We start from the raw sequence: 19,982 nt of genomic DNA on the forward strand, positions 1-19,982 counted from the left end.
CATGTTAGTGCCATGACATGATACCATGCCAAGTTTCATTACATGAATTTAAAATCTAAGTTTCTCGATGTTCTAGGTAGAGTCATGACGCCCAGATGTTTGAATTTCATTCTCATTTCTTCCATGGGACCTAGAAATTCAACCAAGGACACACATGTGATTTTTCAACCCACTTCGGTGCACCGGAGCATGTGCATGCAATTCATATTTAGATTATGCACATTAAAAGTCCAGAAACTCAATTAATGTATAAAAAGGCCAAATGAACCCGAAATAATTCCAAAATTTAACAGGGCACACATATAGTTCTATGTTGCCTCTGTAAATAAAATCAGGGGGGAGGCAGCGTATATCGTTTCGCACACAAAGGTGACACATTCCCTCTCAGAACCACAAGGCTTGTTAAGAGAATCTCCGGTTTTGCAAGAGGCTTATACCAAAACTTGTCCCAATTCAGCCAAAAATTATACATATGAAAACAGGGTTTAGATTATCCCGAACATCTCACTACCTAGACCAATAATGTACTATGATTTGAATTCAACATAAAATGGATACAGATATTTGAATTGGAGAGCGTATGGTACATGTAGTTCATAGTGAAATATGATTACTGCTATATGCATGTCTTTTTGTTATCAAGATAATATTTAAATTATTGTATAACTTGACAACAATCGTATAAGGAAAATTGATTCAAATTTAGTCCATATGGTAGAGGACAATATATATGTTCACATGGTGGAGTAAAATGTTCATATATGATGGAAGATCAAAATGTATGACTACATCAATTATAAACCGCAAGGTCACCTAATGATATATTCGAATTCAACATAACATGATTCAAAAATTGAAATTCGAGATCATGGCATCTGTAATCATATAAAAAGGGACATTACTCTTTCTTTGGTGGGAATTGTTTTGTTTTTTGTTGTTGTTGAGGGAAGCGCGAATCGACTTGGTACTGTGCGGGGTAATCATGTTCTCTCGATTTTTTTTTACATTTTTCTTGTAGTTATTTCAATGGCATCTATAGCAATATAGTAAAAGGGGACATGACTCTCTTGTGTCTTGTATGGTTTTTTTACACGTTAAGTTTGTTCTGCCGAACAAGGAATCCGCACCTTGTTATCCCGAAATTTTCAAGCTCGAGTATCTTTTGTCTCACCTGCTTTGAAACTCCCGCTTCTTCAACCCGCGCCGCGCCTTATTATCCCGAAATTTGGACGCGCGCGAGAACTCCCTCCTCATACAAAATCGCTCCCACAGCCCAGACACGCGGTATCCCCCTTCTACCCCTCAGCCGGAAATGAAGCTCCACGTCGCGGTGTCAAAACCGGTGGGGGTACGCTGGTAACTTACCCTACATTTCGGACAAGCGCGTCCCTAAGCTTGGCCCCCCTCCCCCCCATTCATACACCGAGGGCGCCAAAACCCACCAAACCCCACACTCCTCCGTCGGCCTCCCGACCGCCGCCCAGCCGGAGACTCTTCCCCGACTACGTCATCCACCGTAACAGCTTGCCGTCCCTCATCCACCGCATCGGATGAGGATCCGTTGTCGATCTCATCGTCCCGCCGGATCAGCCGCCCCATCCTCCACCTCCAAGGAGTTGCCCCGACGTTCACCTCGTCTATTGCGCCACCTCAATCCCCACAGCGCCGTCTTGACCTGCCCCACCGGAACCGCAGCACCCTCACCAATTCCTCCGATGAAGCCGAGGCCAACTCGGCGCCACCAAGGAGGTTCTGCACTCACCGCTGCATTTTATCTTTTATTCGATCTCACGGGGCTGCCGGTGCTCGATACCGAGAAGACATGGCATCTCCATCGATGATGCTGTCGCCGGCCACATCATCCACGACGTCTCTCCCCCATGTCGTTGCTTCCTCGGCGGCGACTTCCACAACGGCACTAGCTGCAGCTGCTCAGGCTCTCGCTCACGCTGCGGCTCTGTTCTTGCTGTCGGTCGCGCTGCTGCACTGCTCCTGCTTTCGTTCGTGCTGCTGCTCTGCTCTTGCTCTCGCTTGCGCTGCTGCTGCTGCTGCACGACCTCCGGCAGCTACAGGAGTTACTGCTTTAGCACTCGCTCGCAGTGCTACTACACGACTTGCTCTCTGCTAGTGTGTTACCTGCTCGAGCGTCTGCTGATTTAGATCACTGCTTCTCTGCTACTAGTGCTCGAACGCCCTAAACATCTATTGCAATGCTCTATTACTAGTTCAATCAGTTTCAACAAAAAAATTCAGTTTCGACTGTGAAGTTCATTTTCTTCAGTTAAGTTCAGAGTGAACAGTACTTACAGCATCTGTCGGAGCGGCCGTGGCGCGGCTGATTCGTTTTACATATAACACTTTTTGGTGATGTATTTTACATCATCTATTGCAGATGATATTAGGGTCCCACTTCAGATTAAAGTTGTCTGTCTTGTCATGCTTCAGCCTCGTCGCCGTACACCTTAGCGGAGCTGCTCCAACGACGGAACCGTCCATCACAGCGAAGCAGTACCCTCGGCCCGTTTCCAGAGGCCTCGGATCTTCTTCCCCGCCTCCGACAGTCACACCAGCATCATCACCATCCTCCACGTCCAACCCAATGATGCTGAGGTCCACAAGGCTATGCCAAAGAGGTTGTACACTCGTCGCATTACTTTGTTTCTCCATTCCTCTGTTCTTCCAATTCATGTGAGCCAAACACCCAGGTTGACTGAAATCCTATGTTTCCAAATGCTCTGTTTTGCACATGCATTCTTGCATTTGCAGATTGTATTCCAGAGGAAGATAACTGTTCAGATGGAGATTCAGAAGGAGCCGACCATGCCTGTTTACCACCTGAGGTGTTTGCTCTAACCTGGCATGCTGATGTTGGTCATATCATGCATATGGCGCCTGGCATTGCTTACATTATACATCTTATATGTCATCAGCTTAGTTTAGATTTGCTTTGTGTGAATGCCACCTATTTGGTTTCTATATCATACTCCCACCATTCCTAAATATTTGTCTTTTTAGAGATTTTAACAAGTGACTACATACGGAACAAAATGAATGAATCTACACTCTAAAATATGTCTATATACATCCGTATGTGGTAGTCCATTTGAAATATCTAAAAAGACAAATATTTAGGAACGGAGGGAGTATATGGGAATTATGCAACGCCATCTTCTTTAGCCAGGCATCATATACGTGAATCATGCAATGCCATCTTGTTTAGCCAGTCATCATATATGTGAATTGTATCATGCCATATTTTTTCCATAATGTGTTCCATTTGTCAGCAATGTTTATACATTCATCTACTCTTCCTGTGCATCAGCCATTTGAGTCGGTTATGGGAAAATCTGGAGTGAAAACAAGGTCTTCTGAGCAGTCAGTGCTACCTGTCGATGCTGATTTCTTGCTGGTTACAGATAGCTCCTCAGAGGATGATTCAGAGAGAGATGACCAGTCGTATCCCCCCCCCGAGGTGCATGCTCTAACTTGGCTGGGTTATATTGCTCATATCATGCATATGGTGTCTTGCATTGCCATGCCATCTGCTTAGATTAGACATGCTTTGTGTGAATGCCTCCTGTTTGCTTTCTATATCAGATATGTGAATTATGCAATGCCATGTTTTTCAGCCAGTTATCATATATGTGAATTATGCACCGCCATGGAGCTAGGCATCATATATGTGAATTATATCATGCCATCTTTTTTTTCATTACGTATTCCATTTGTCGACAATTTGTGTATATTGAACTACTCTTCATGTGTATCAGCCATTTGAGCCGGTTATGGAAAAATCTGGAGTGAAAACAAGGTCTTCAGAGCAGGCAATGGTACCTGTTGAAGCATATATCTCGATGGTTACAGGGAGCTCCTCAGAGGAGGATTCAGAGACAGATGACCAGTCCTATATCCCACCTGAGGTGTATGCTCTAAGTTGCAATGTTTATATTTCTCATATGATGCATATGGTGTCTTGCATTGCTTAGTTTAGACATCATATGCACAATATTGAATTCTCTCTGCTTAGTTTAGAGATCATACATGCGAGTGACAGCTGCTTAGTATATGAATCAATTATGTTAATTATATCATGCCATCCTGTATACTTAGACAACATGTATGTGAATTATTTCATCCCAACCTATTTTAGAAAGACACCATATAGTTTTGTCATGTCATCCTGTTTAGGTACTCATCATATGTTGAATTATGCCATTATATCCTGTTAAGTTATCCATCATATATATGAAACTGTGTCATGCTATCCTGTTTAGTTAGGCATCATATATGTGAAATTGTGTCATGTTGTCCTGTTTGGTTAGACAACATATATGTGAATTACCACATCTGTCTATCATACAATGTCTGTACGTTCAATTTCGTTTCTTGTTTATCAGCCATTTGAATTGGAGGGGGTGATGGCAGTATCTAAGGGAGCAAAAACCCGTTCTTCACAAAAGACAGTGCTACCCGTCGATGCATATAGAACCATGGTTGTACTGGCCCACAAACTAGCCCCACCACACATAATCGAGACTCTTCCAGATTGCACACTTACACCGTTGGGCAGAGAACCAGCTACAACCCATCTAACCGCAACCCCAGCGGATAGTAACCCACTTGTAGTTGACAAAGCACCATGTCCACCACAGAGTACCCCCACACGAGCAGTTTGTAAAGCTAATGCAGTGCCCAAAGCACGAAGACCACCACAGCTAACCCAAACTCCACGTTTAAAGCAGAAGAGTAACTGTTCTCAGGTCAGATTCCGTAGCTATGGTCCATACTCCTTTGCTTTTGCATCACTGTATTTACTCATACCAACTACTTTTGAATTCGAAGGATCCAATTGAAACTCCAATGGCGCAACATGTGTGTTTTAAACCTATTTCTTTAACTGGATTGCTGTTCTAACTTCTTGCTCTATGTTGATTTCAGTTTAAGTTGTATAAACATTTATTTTCTCATGTGATGCACATTACAAGTGCTGCCAATGATGTGTAGTTTCTCACACTTATATTCTGTCTATGCTGCTGTGTCTTAAAAATATATGAGTTGAACTGTGTCTCTATCTTGATTAGGGAACATAAACTAGAATGATATGGACAATACAGTGACCATAGTACATAGTTATATGTTTGTTTCATGCTGTTATCCTGTCCACCTTACTACTGAACCGGTTTACCAAAATGAGTTTGGTATACTACAAGCTAAATCTGTGATGTGTCTGCTTGTTTCTCTTGTAGTATGCAAACAGAATATTGGAGAAGAGCACCCCACTATGCAATGGTAGAGAAAGTAATGCAGATAAGGTTCAAGATAGTGAGACAACCCTGTTGGTCTCCAAGAAAGGTGATAAAAACGATCTTGTAGACAGTGAGAAAACCCCACAGTCCTGCGTTGATGTAGTGTTCGAGTTACTGGCCAGTACCGCTGGTACAAGCTCTTCGAACTCGCTGCCTGAATCACTTCGGCTTCTTCAGTCTCAGCTACAAGCTGAAAGGCATCAGTCATCTATGCTGCGGTAAGAAGCCGAAGGACTAAGGAAGTCCCTGCAGAATTCAGATGCGTACTTTCTTGTGCAACAGCAAGCGCTGGAGGATTTAAGCGCCAAACAAGAGAAAGTTAATAAGCTTACTAAGCATCTTGCCAGCATTATGGGTAGCCAGGATATTGTTTCTTGAACTCTTCTAAAGTGGTTTTAGTTCTGGACTTGTTTTCCTGCGGCGTTTATATGCTGTTGTGTTCCCTATATTTGCACTGGTGGTGAACTTTGATGCCCAGTGGATGTAATATGTATAATAGCCGTGATAGCCTAGCATAAGTTGCTTGCTTATTTATTTCCTTGTTGTCTTGTTTATTTGTTTGCTTGTAGTCAGTGCAGTTCTTTTTCCGCGGTTTGCTAGTGGTTGCAATAACCTATTTTTCAAAACTAGGCCACAATAACCATGGGCTAATATTTACTGTAGTGACACTGGGCCTCCTACAGGCCGTAGAAACAGTGGGCCTTCTACGGGCCGTAGAAACAGTAGGCCTTCTACGGGCCGTAGAAACATTGGGCCTTCTACGGGCCGCAGAAACAATGGGCCTTCTACGGGCCCTATCATCAATAGGCCTTATACGGGCCGTATGATCGATTGGCCAAACATGGGCCAATAATAGGCCGCATTATGGCCGTGAACGGGCTAGAGTTGGAATCGTCCGTTCATGGGCCGATCATAATGGGCCATCGTTAATAGGCTGTATTTGATGACGCTATGAAAACGGCCCAATGTATTAACGGACCACAAACGGGCCGATTGTAACCACGGGCTGAATTTGGCCCACAAGCAGAAAATTACAGTAACGGGCCGTAAGTAAACGAATGCTCGAAATGAGCCCAAGAATAAATGGGCTCTGAGAAGGCCGAAAGATAACATGGGCTGGAAACGGCCAACTGAATAATGGGCCATTAATGGGTATAAAGTGATACATTGTTCATTACGGGCCAGATTCACCACGGGCCGTTAATGGGTCTAAAGTGATACACTGTTCATTGCGGGCCAGTTTCACCACGGGCCGTTAATAGGCCAAGAGTTACATAGGGCCTCATATGGGCCGAAAGACGTCATCGGCCATACATGGGCCAGAAGTGAAAACAGGCTGGAATCATATTGGATGGCCCAGATGACGCTACTGGGCCTAATTCGGGTAGGGCGTAACGGGCCTTGGGTTAGCGGGCTGTAAATGGGCTATATGCGAACAAGCCGTTAACAGGCTTTCCATGGGCCGGCCCGTCACCTTTTGACCAAGTCAAATGGGCTGGCCTTTTCACAGGAATGGGCCTCTGTTGGGCCGGGCCACGTGTCGACGTATCATAGGCACCTTCTGTCCAATGAGTGGATGCCATCTGTCCCAACAATGAGCCGACACGTGTTTCCTCCAGCCAATGACGATTTTACACGTGGAAAATCCCCATTGGTCGGGGCTGTTAACGGGTTATCGGATCCAAAACCCGACCCGATAGCTTAACGGCGTTCCGTTACGGTGGATGCCACGTGTCGGTCACCCTTGACGAAAGCACTTCTGTGACGCGCGATTTATCGTCATGGAAGTGGACACTTCCGTGATGATAATTTTGGTAATGTCATCGAACACTTCTATTGGCGAAAAAACGTGACTATCTTGATTCTGTCATAAATTTGTCATGGATGTACATGCATGACAAAAAACGTGACCTACTGTGACAAACACGTATCATCACGGAAGTGTATATTTTTGTAGTGTATATTATAAAATACCAAAAATATATTTATCTTATCTTATTATCTCTATTAGATCTCACTTTTGCAAGTGGCCATGAAGGGATTGACAACCCCTTTATTGTGTTGGTTGCGAGTTCTTTGTTTGTTTGTGTAGGTTCATGGGACTTGTTGAGGAGCCTCCTACTGGATTGATACCTTGGTTCTTAAAAACTGAGGGAAATACTTACGCTACTATTGCTGCATCACCCTTTCCTCTTCAAGGAAAACCAATGCAAGCTCAAGACGTAGCAAGAAGGATTTCTGGCGCCGTTGCCGGGAAGGTCTTCGCTCAAGTCAAGACATACCAAGTACCCATCACAAACTCATCTCCCTCGCATTTACATTATTTTCCATTTGCCTCTCGTTTTCCTCTCCCCCACTTCACCCTTGCCGTTTGATTCGCCCTCTCTTTCCCAATCTCCGCTCTCTTTCGTTGCCTTTTTCTGTTTGCTTGTGTGTAGGATTACTTATTGCCATGGCACAAGATAATACTGAATTGTGTGATTTCTCGAATACCAATAATAATGATTTCCTTAGTACTCCGATTGCTCCTCTTAATGATGTTGAGTATTGTGAAATCAATACTGCTTTACTGAATCTTGTTATGAAAGATCAATTCGCCGGCCTTCCTAGTGAAGATGCCGCCACTCATCTAAGCAACTTTGTTGATTTGTGTGATATGCAAAAGAAAAAAGATACTGATAATGATATTGTTAAATTGAAGTTATTTCCATTTTCGCTTAGAGATCGTGCTAAAGTTTGGTTTTCGTCTTTGCCTAAAAATAGTATTGATTCTTGGAACAAGTGCAAAGATGCTTTTATCTCTAAGTATTTTCCTCCCGCTAAGATCATCACTCTTAGGAATGATATTATCAATTTTAAACAACTTGAACATGAGCATGTTGCCCAATCTTGGGAAAGAATGAAATTGATGATTCGCAATTGCCCTACTCATGGTTTGAATTTATGGATGATCATACAATTTTTTTATGCCGGTTTGAACTTTGCTTGTAGGAATCTCTTAGATTCGGCCGCGGGAGGCACGTTTATGGAAATCACGTTAGGAGATGCTACAAAACTTCTTGATAATATTATGGCAAATTATTCTCAATGGCACACTGAATGATCTACTAGTAAAAAAGTGCATGCTATAGAAGAAATAAATGTTTTGAGTGGAAAGATGGATGAACTTATGAAAATGTTTGCTACTAAAAATACTCCTATTGATCCCAATGATATGACTTTGTCTACTTTGATTGAGAATAATAATGAATCTATGGATGTGAATTTTGTTGGTAGGAATAGTTTTGGAAACAATGCTTATAGAGGAAACTTTAATTCTAGACCGTTCCCTAGTAATTCCTCTAATAATTATGGAAATTCTACAATAATTCTTATGGTAATTTTAATAAGATGCCCTCTGATTTTGAGAATAGTATGAAAGAATTTATGATTTCTGAAAAGAATTTTAATGCTTTGCTTGAAGAAAAATTGCTCAAAGTTGATGATTTGGCTAGGAACGTTGGTAGACTTTTGCTTGACGTTGATTCTCTTAAACTTAGATCTTCTCCCCCTAAGCATGATATCAATGAGTCTCTCAAAGTAATGAGAATTTCCATTGACGAGTGCAAGGAAAGAACCGCTAGATTGCATGCTAAGAAAGATAGCTTTATAAAAGCGTGTTCTTGTAGTTTCCATGAAAATAATGATGAAGATCTTAAAGTTATTGATGTGCCCCTATTAGATCTTTGTTTTGCAATATGAATCTTGAAAATTATGGGACTGAAGATGAGTCAACTTTACCTAGAAGGCGTCCCAAAAATTCGAAGTTTTTAGATCTTGATGCTAAATTTGGTAAAAGTGGGATTGGAGAGGTCATGACTTTAAATAGCATTGAACCCACTATCTCGGATTTCAAGGAATTTGATTATGATAATTGTTCTTTAGAAAGTTGTATTTCCTTGTTGCAATCCGTTGTTAATTCTCCACATGCTTATAGTCAAATTAAAGCTTTTACAAAACATATCATTGATGCCTTGATGCAATCTTTTAATTCTCCACATGCTTATAGTCAAATTAAAGCTTTTACAAAACATATCATTGATGCCTTGATGCAATCTTTTGATGAAAAACTTAATTTGAAAGTTTCTATACCTAGAAAACTTAATGATGAGTCGGAACCTACTATAAAGATTAGAATTAAAGATTATGAGTGTTTTGCTTTGTGTGATTTGGGTGCTAGTGTTTCCACGGTTCCAAAAACTTTATGTGATATTCTAGGTTTCCATGATCTTGATGATTGCTCTTTAAATTTGCACCTTGCGGATTCCACCATTAAAAAGACAATAGGAAGGATCAATGATGTCCTTATTGTTGCAAATAGAAATTTGGTGCCCGTTGATTTTATCGTTCTTGATATAGATTGCAATCTTTCTTGCCCTATTATTCTTGGTAGACCTTTCCTTAGAATGATTGGTGTGATTATTGATATGAAGGAAGGGAGTATTAGATTCCAATTTCCATTAAAGAAAGGCATGGAGCACTTTCCAAGAAAGAAAGTCAAATTACCTTATGAATCTATCATGCGAGCTACCTATGAGCCAAGTGCCAAAGATGGCACTACTTAGATCTATCTTCGCTTTTATGCCTAGCAAGGGGCGTTAAACGATAGCGCTAGTTGGGAGGCAACCCAATTTTCTTTGTGTTTCTTGTTTTTGTTCCTATTTAGTGATAAATTTTGCTTCTGCTTTCTGTTTATATGTGTTTTTTATCTTTTAGTTAGTATTTGTGCCAAGTAGAGCCTATAGGATAACCTATGATGATAGTTGATTTGATTCTGCTGAAAAACAGAAACTTTGCGCTCACGAGAAAAAAATCAATAAATCACAGGAAAGAGCTTTTGCATTGATTCTTTTTTCTGCTGATCTACAAACAAATTTTTTAGGACTTCCCATTTTGGTAGGATTTTTAAGGTTCCAGAAGTTTGTGTTAGTTACAGATTGCTACAGACTGTTCTGTTTTTGACAGATTCTGCCTTTCATGTGCTGTTTGCTTATTTTGATGCATCTTTGGCTAGTATGTAAGGGTATGAACCATATAGAACTTGGAATACAGTAGGTTTAACACCAAAATAAATAAATAATGAGTTCATTACAGTACCTTATGTAGTGGTTTTATTTTCTTTCACTAACGGAGCTTATAAGATTTCCTGTTGAGTTTTGTGTTGTGAAGTTTTCAAGTTTTGGGTAAAGCTTTTATGGACTATGGAATAAAGGGTGGCAAAAGCCTAAGCTTGGGGATTCCCAAGGCACCTCAAGATATTCAAGGATGACCAAAAGCCTAAGCTTGGGGATGCCCCGGGAAGGCATCCCCTCTTTCGTCTTCGTTCATTGGTAACTTTACTTGGAGCTATATTTTTATTCGACACATGATATGTGTTTTGCTTGGAGCGTCGTGTATTATATTAGTCTTTGCTTTCTAGTTTACCACAATCATCCTTGCTTTACACACCTTTTGGGATAAGCCTATTTGATTAGAATTTGCTAGAATACTCTATGTGCTTCACTTATATCTTTTGAGCTTGATAGTTTTTGCTCTAGTACTTCACTTATATCTTTTAGAGCATGGCGGTGGATTAATTTTGAACAAATTGCTAGTCTATCTTGCTTCACTTATATTATTTTGAGAGTCTCTTAGAACAGCATGGTATTTGCTTTGGTTATGAATTTGGTCCTAGAATGACGAGCATCCAAGTTGGGTATAATAAAAACTATCATAGAAAGTGAATTGGATGCTAGGATCAATTTGATGCTTGATAATTGTTTTGAGATATAAAGGTAGTAATGTTAGGGTCATGCTAGTGGATAATTATGAAATTGAGAAATACTTTTGTTGAACTTGGCAAGTCCAGTAGCATGCACGTATGGTAAAAGTTGTGTGACAAATTTGTTGCATGAGGTGCTCTTTTGAGTGTCTTCCTTATGAGTGGCAGTCGGGGACGAGCGATGGATTTTTCCTACCAATATATCCCTCTTGGGGCATGCGTAGTAGTACTTTGCTTCGAGGGCTAAGTAGATTTTTGCAATAAGTATACGAGTTCTTTATGACTAATGTGAGTCCATGGATATACGCACACTCATCCTTCCACTTAGCTAGCCCCTATTATGCCGTGAAATTTTCGCCAGTATCATAAACCCATTATTTACCTTCCTCAAAACAGCCACCATACCTACCTATTATGGCATTTCCATAGCCATTCCGAGATATATTTCCATGCAACTTTCCACCGTTCCGTTTATTATGACACGTTTCATCATTGTCATATTGCTCTTTGCATGATCCTGTAGTTGACATCGTATTTGTGGCAAGGCCACCTTCATAATTTTCATACATGTCACTCTTGATTCATTGCATATCCCGGTACACCTCCGGAGGCATCCATATAGATTCATATTTTGTTCTAGCTTTGAGTTGTAATTCTTGAGTTGTAAATCCATAAAAGTGTGATGATCTTCATTATTAGAGCATTGTCCCAGTGAGGAAAGGATGATGAAGACTATCCCGCATAAGTCGGGATGAGACTTCGGACTTTATAAAAATAAAAGAGGCCAAAGAAGCCCACAAATAAAAAAAAGAAAAAGAAAAAAAGGAGAAAGAAAAAAAGGGAAAGAAAAGAAAGAAAAAAAGGAAAAAAAGAAAAAAATGAGAGAAAAAGAGAGAAGGGACAATTGCTACTATCTCTTTCCACACTTGTGCTTCAAAAATAGCACCATGATCTCCATGATAGAGAGTCTCATATGTTGTCACTTTCATATACTAGTGGGAATTTTTCATTATAGAACTTGGCTTGTATATTCCAATGATGGGCTTCCTCAAAATGCCCTAGGTCTTCGTGAGCAAGCAAGTTGGATGCACACCCACTTAGTTTCTTTTGTTGAGCTTTCATATATTTATAGCTCTAGTGCATCCGTTGCATGGCAATCCCTACTCACTCACATTGATATCTATTGATGGGCATCTCCATAGCCCGTTGATATGCCTAGTTGATGTGAGACTATCTTCTCCCACTTTTTGTCCTCACAACCACCACATTAGACCACCATAGTTCTATGTCCATGGCTTGCGCTCATGTATTGCATAAGAGTTGAAAAGCTGAAGCGCGTTAAAAAGTATGAACCAATAGCTCGGCTCGTCATCGGGGTTGTGCATGATGGGAGTATTTTTTGTAATGAAAATGAAGCATGGCCTAACTATATGATTTTGTAGGGATAAGCTTTCTTTGGCTATGTTATTTTGATAGGACATGATTATTTGTTAGTATGCTTTGAAGCATTATTATTTTTATGTTTTATAAGCTTTTATCTTGAGTCATTTGGATCTGAACATTCATGCTACATTAAAGAAAAGTACATTGAGAATTATGCTAGGTAGCATTCCACATCAAAAATTCTGTTTTTATCATTTACCTACTCGAGGACGAGCAGGAATTAAGCTTGGGGATGCTTGATACATCTCCAACGTATCTATAATTTTTTGATTGTTCCATGCTATTATATTACCTGTTTTGGATGTTTATGGGCTTTTATTTTACACATTATTATCATTTTTGGGACTAACCTACTAACCGGAGGCCCAGCCCGTATTGCGGTTTTTTTTTGCCTATTTCAGTATTTCGAAGAAAAAGAATATCAAACGGAGTCCAAACGGAATAAAACCTTTGGAAGCGTGATTTTTGGAACGAACATGATCTAGAGGACTTGGAGTGCAAGTCAAGAAGCAGCCGAGGCGGCCATGAGAGGGTAGGGCGCGCCCCCCCATAGGCCGGCCCCCCTGTCTCGTGGGCCCCTCTGGCGGCCAACGACGTACTTCTTCCTCCTATATAAGCCTACATACCCCGAAAACATCCACGGAGCAACCAAATAAATATTTACGCCACCGTAACCTTCTGTATCCGCGAGATCCCATCTTGGAGCCGTCGTCGGCGTTCTGCCGGAGGGGGATTCCACCATGGAGGGCTTCTATATCAACACCATAGCCCTTCCGATGAGTTGTGAGTAGTTTACCACAGACCTTCGGGTCCATAGTTATTAGCTAGATGGCTTATTCTCTCTTTTTGGATGTCAATACAATGTTCTCCCCCTCTCTTGTGGAGACCTATTCGATGTAATCTCTTTTTGCGGTGTGTTTGTCGAGATCCGACGAACTGTGGGTTTATGATCAAGTTTATCTATGGATAATAATTGAATCTTCTCTGAATTGTTTTATATGATTGAGTTATCTTTGCAAGTATCTTCGAATTATCGGTTTGGTTTGGCCTACTAGATTGATCTTTCTTGCCATGGGAGAAGTTCTTAGCTTTGGGTTCAATCTTGCGGTGTTCTTACCCAGTGACAGAAAGGGTTGCAAGACACGTATTGTATTGTTGCCATCGAGGATAAAAAGATGGGGTTTATATCATATTGCTTGCGTTTATCCCTCTACATCATGTCATCTTGCTTAATGCGTTACTCTGTTCTTATGAACTTAATACTCTAGATGCATGCTGGATAGCGGTCGATGTGTGGAGTAATAGTAGTAGATGCAGGCAGGAGTTGGTCTACTTGTTGCGGACGTGATGCCTATATACATGATCATGCCTAGATAACGTCATAATTATTCGCTTTTCTATCAATTGCTCGACAGTAATTTGTTCACCCACCGTAATACTTATGCTATCTTGAGAGAAGCCACTAGGGAAACCTATGGCCCCTGGGTTTATCTCTTATCATATTTGCTTCCAATTTACTTTTATTTGCATCTTTTATTTTCTGCATCTATATTATAAAATACCAAAAATATATTTATCTTATCTTATTATCTCTATTAGATCTCACTTTCGCAAGTGGCCGTGAAGGGATTGACAACCCCTTTATTGCGTTGGTTGCGAGTTATTTGTTTGTTTGTGTAGGTTCGTGGGGCTTGTTAAGGAGCCTCCTACTGGATTGATACCTTGGTTCTAAAAAACTGAGGGAAATACTTACTCTACTATTGCTGCATCACCCTTTCCTCTTCAAGGAAAACCAACGCAAGCTCAAGACGTAGCACTTCTCAACTTGTAACTTCCACGTATCATGTGGAGAACTCAAACCGATGCACCAAATGCAATGGCAAGGGCACACGGAGTGCCCAAGTCCTTCTCTCTCAAATCACACCGAAGCAACTAATGCTAGGGAGGAAGATGAGAGGAAGAACAAGAAGGAGAACACCAAGAACTCCAAGATCTAGATCCAATGGGTTCCCCTCACATAGAGGAGAAAGTGATTGGTGGAAATGTGGATCTAGATCTCCTCTCAAAAACTAGCAAGAATCCATGGAGGGGTTGAGAGTTAGCAAGCACGAAGAAGGTCAACAATGGGGGAAGAATACGAGCTCAAAGGATGAAGTTCATTGGGGAAGAAGACCCCCTTTTATAGGTGGGAAAAAATCCAACTGTTATCCTCACAACCCTCACAGAGCGGTACTACCGCTCCAAGGAGCGGTACTACCGCTCGTCCTCACGGTACTACCGCTAGGGATCGCGGTACTACCGCAAAGGGTAGCGGTACTAAAAAAATTCATCCGTGCCTACCACCGCATGACTTGGGACGAGTTTTTGGTCCAGAGTGGTACTACCGCTGTTGGAGCCGTGGTAGTACCGCTCTGGAGCGGTAGTAGAAAATTACATCCACTCCAATTCGCGGTAGTACCGCTGCAGCCTTTTCAGGACACCAAAACAGCCACAACTTCTGCAAACGGACTCCAAATTCAACGAAACCAAGTTTGTTGGAAAGCTAGCGACAAGGCCTAACACAATATTGATAGAAATAACAATAAGAAGAAAATTAGAATAGGCCCAAAAGAAAATGGTGTGAACCCTTCCTCGAATAGGACCGGTAAAATCTCCAACACCGAAAGCGCAATAGAAGAAGCATGTGAACTCCGTTTTTGATGAACTTGAGCTTGTCAAGAAGATGACCACAAGATCTAAAACCTCAAGAGAAAAAACAAATAAGAATCAAGAAAGATGATGCAAGGATGCAATGGTTTGAGCTCTTGACGAACGATACGATCAAGCTAGTCACTTGAGAGCCCCCCTTGATAGTACGACTATCGATCCTATAACCCGGTCGCCAAACTATCACCATGAGACCCGTAAAATATAAAACCTATCAAGGGCAAACCTTAGCCTTGCATGAAGTCCACTTGAGCTAGATGATGATGATCTTGACTCCCTCAAGTTGGACCACCTTTCTTGATTGCGCTCGCTCGACGAAGACTAGTTGATTGCTCCCCCATACTCCACTATGGGTGAGCCACTCTTTGGCACATCTTCACAAGTCGATTGACACCAAAATGGAAGGCAAGCTTCAAGCACTTGATCTCTTTGTGATGCTCCACTTGAACTTGCGCACGACAATCTTGATGACGATCACCACTTGATGTCATCCTCTCCATGGGTTGAGTGATATCTTCCTCTTGACGCAAGCCCATGAACACATACCTAACCCCACATAGAACTCTCACATGGACTATGGGTTAGTACACAAAGCACAATGGACAATGCTTACCATACCATGGGATCACTTGATCCCTCTCGGTACATCTTCTACGCTTTGTGAGTTGATCAACTTGATTCACTCTTGACTTAGTCTTGATCAACCTTGAAACTTTCCAACTTTATTCATTTGAATGATGTCTTGAAGGTAAACATGAATGATCACATAATCTTCTTCTTCAAGACATGCTTGCAATAAGCTCAACACTCGCATGACCAATCTTTGGATAATTCCTTAATAGCACCTTGGTCAACACATAAACTCCTTGAAACCAACACATGGACTTCAAGAAAAGCCTATGGACAAAACCTTCAAATATAACTCAAGGCAACCATTAGTCCGTATATATTGTCATCAATTACCAAAACCAAACATGGGGGCACCGCATGTTCTTTCACCATTCGGTCCCACCGAGTTTGGGAATCTGTGTGTAACGGCTATATTTTGTGTGGAGGCTATATATACCCCTCCACCCACTCTACATTTGTGGAGAGAGCCATCAAAACGTGCCTACACTTCCAGCATTTATTTTCTGAGAGAGAACCACCTACTCATGTGTTGAGACCAAGATATTCCAATCCAACCACAAGAATCTTGATCTCTAGCCTTCCCCAAGTTGCTTTCCACTCAAATCATCTTTCCACCATAGCCAAATCTGTGTGAGAGAGAGTTGAGTGTTGGGGAGACTATCATTTGAAGCACAAGAGCAAGGAATTCATCATCAACACACCATCTATTACCTTTTGGAGAGTGGTGTCTCCTAGATTGGTTAGGTGTCACTTGGGAGCCTCCGTCAAGATTATGGAGTTGAACCAAGGAGTTTGTAAGGGCAAGGAGATCGCCTAATTCGTGAAGATCTACCCTAGTGAGGCAAGTCCTTCGAGGGTGATGGCCATGGTGGGATAGACAAGGTTGCTTCTTCGTGGACCCTTCATGGGTGGAGCCCTCCATGGACTCGCACAACCGTTACCCTTCGTGGGTTGAAGTCTCCACCAACATAGATGTACGATAGCACCACCTATCGGAACCATGCCAAAAATCTCCATGTCTCCAATTGTGTTTGCACTCTCCAATCCCATCCCTTTACTTTGTTGCATGTTGCATGCTTTACTTTCCGCTGCTCATATACTCTTTGCATGCTTGCTTGAATTGTATTGTGTATGCTTGAAATTGTATAATCTACCACCTCAACTTAAAAACTGCCACCTTTATTTGTTGAGGGTCTAATCACCCCCCCTCTAGACACCTCTTCTCGATCCTTTCAATTGGTATCAAAGCTTTGGTCTCCATTGCTTTGGTTTAATCACCATTGCAGGAAGATGGATGAGTCTACATTGGGGAGTCTTAGATGTAGAGTGCCTATGATTGATGGAGAGTTCTTTACTGAGTGAAAAAATGAGATGCTTGGAATTTTTCATGAATATCACTTGAACAAGTACATTACTACTCCTTGTGAAACCCTTGTTGATCCCTTGCATCCTACCCACGATGAATCTCTTGACATGATTCGCAATCTTAGAACTATCAATCTTATCACCAGAGGCTTGCCTAGAAATTTGATTGGTCACTTGCCAACTCTTGATTGTGCTTATACTATATGGAGATTTCTTGAGGAACGATTTTCGGACTATTCCTTGAAAAACTTAGATGAGATTCTTCACAAGTCTATTACTTTGAATAAGATGAATCCCAATGATCCTAAGTCCGGAGATTGTTTATTCGAGGTTACCAATCTTATGCGTGCCAAAGGAGATGTTGGAATCATTAGCAATATTATTCCGAAGCTATTAGAATTCATAGAGATGAACATTGTCAAAATCATATATCTAATGAATCACTCTCTCTAGGAAATGATCATTTGCAAGATGATGTTGAACATGGATACTATGATGAGAATGATGATAATGACTTTGGTCTTGAAGAGTCTATGAGACACTTTGGTCTTATGGCTAACCTTCGCGGCTACATGGTCGGAGGAAAGGAATGGGTCCTTGATAGTGGATGTACCGATCACATGACCGGAGACAAAGATATGTTTCATGAGCTTGCTGAAAACGACGGCCCTCAAAAGTATGTCACTTTTGATGATAACTCAAATTGTAAGGTGGTTGGCCTCGATAAGGTGGCCATCTCACATGACAGCTCCATACAAATTGTTATACTTGTTGAATCTCTTGGCTACAATCTACTTTCTGTATCTAGACTAGCTGACTTTGGTTTCAATGTCTTGTTTACTGAAATAGATTGCCAAGTGTTTTGAAGAGATAATCATAAAATGGTCTTTACCGGCATACGTAGAGGTGATCTATACATTGTTGATTTTACTAAAAAGGCTCAACCTAAAACCTGCTTAATTGCTAAATCTTCCAAAGGCTGGTTGTGGCATAGACGGTTAGGTCATGTGTGCATGCGAAACCTTGAAAAGCTTATTAAAGGTGATCATATCCTTGGTGTTAAAGATGTCATATTTGATAAGGGTAGACTTTGCAGCGCTTGCCAAGCAGGAAAACAGGTTGGAGGAAGCCACCCCGTGAAGAACATCATGACCACGAGGAGACCGCTCAAGCTATTTCATATGGATCTTTTTGGTCCCAATGCCTACAAGGGTCTCGGTGGTAACTAGTTTGGACTAGTCATTGTTGATGATTTTTCAAGATTTACGTGGGTGTTCTTTCTTGATGATAAATCGCAGGTCCAAAAGATCTTCAAAAACTTCACTAGGAAGGCCCAAAATCAATTTGAAGTGAAGATCAAGAAGATTCGCAGCGACAACGGAACAAAGTTCAAGAACGCCAATGTGGACACCTTTCTTGACGAAGAAGGGATTTCACATGAGTTCTCGGCTACGTACACACCGCAACAAAATGGAGTTGTTGAGAGGAAGAACCGTATGCTCATCAAAATGGCGAGAACGATGCTTGATGAGTACAAGACGCCAAAACACTTTTGGACGGAAGTGGTTGAGATAGCTTGTCATGCAACGAATCGTTTATATCTTCACAAGCTACTCGGCAAGACAGCATACGAGCTTATCACCGGTAACAAACCCCAAGTTGGATACTTTCAAGTATTCGGCTCAAAGTGTTACATTCTTGATAAGCATCACCGTTCAAAATTTGCTCCCAAGTCTCATGAAGGTTTCCTACTCGGTTATGGATCAAACTCTCACACTTACCGTGTCTACAATAGTTTCACCCAAAAGGTTGAAGAGACGTAGATGTGAAGTTTGATGAATCTAACGGCTCGCAAGTAGAGCAATTGCCAATTGATTTAGGTGACAAAGATCCCTCTGAAGAAATCCAAGACTTGTCTATCGGCAAGATTCGCCCAACGGAGGTGAAGGAGAGTACCTCGTCCATCCAAGTGGAAGCCTCAACTTCACACCAAGGTGAACCACAAGTTGACTTGGAGGCATCCATGAGTGGGACACATCAAGACGATGAAAACGAGGATGTACAACAAGATGAACCTCGACGGCCTCCTTCTCCACCTCCACGGGAGAACAACAACGAAGAAAGACAAGAAGATGAACAAGACAATGAAGAGGATGTTCCACCCCAACCCAAACAAAATCTCTCACAAGTTCGAGAAAGAGTCTCAAGAGTCATCCTATCGAACAAATCTTTGATGACATTCAAACCGGGAGAATTACTCGCTCTAAATCTCATTTAGCTAACTTTTGTGTACATTACTCATACATTTCTAGCATTGAACCTATGAAGGTTGAAGATGCATTGGAACATCCGGATTGGATAAATGCCATGCATGAAGAGCTACACAACTTTGAGAGGAACCAAGTGTGGACGTTGGTTGAAAAGCCCGATGAGAAGCACAATGTCATTGGAACCAAATGGGTGTTTCGGAACAAGCAAGACGAAGATGGACAAGTTGTATGCAACAAGGCTCGTCTCGTCGCTCAAGGCTACACTCAAGTCAAAGGTATGGACTATGGTGAGACATATGCCCCCGTTGCTAGACTTGAGTCCATTCACATCTTACTTGCTTATGACAATCATCATGACATTACCTTATATCAAATGGACATCAAAAGTTCTTTTCTTAATGGTGAAATTGAGGAGGAATTTATGATAAACAACCTCCCGGCTTTGTTAATCGTAAGAAACTC

Source organism: Triticum dicoccoides, chromosome 4B (genome assembly GCF_002162155.2).
Source record: "Triticum dicoccoides isolate Atlit2015 ecotype Zavitan chromosome 4B, WEW_v2.0, whole genome shotgun sequence".
In the NCBI taxonomy this organism is placed as follows: domain Eukaryota; kingdom Viridiplantae; phylum Streptophyta; class Magnoliopsida; order Poales; family Poaceae; genus Triticum; species Triticum dicoccoides.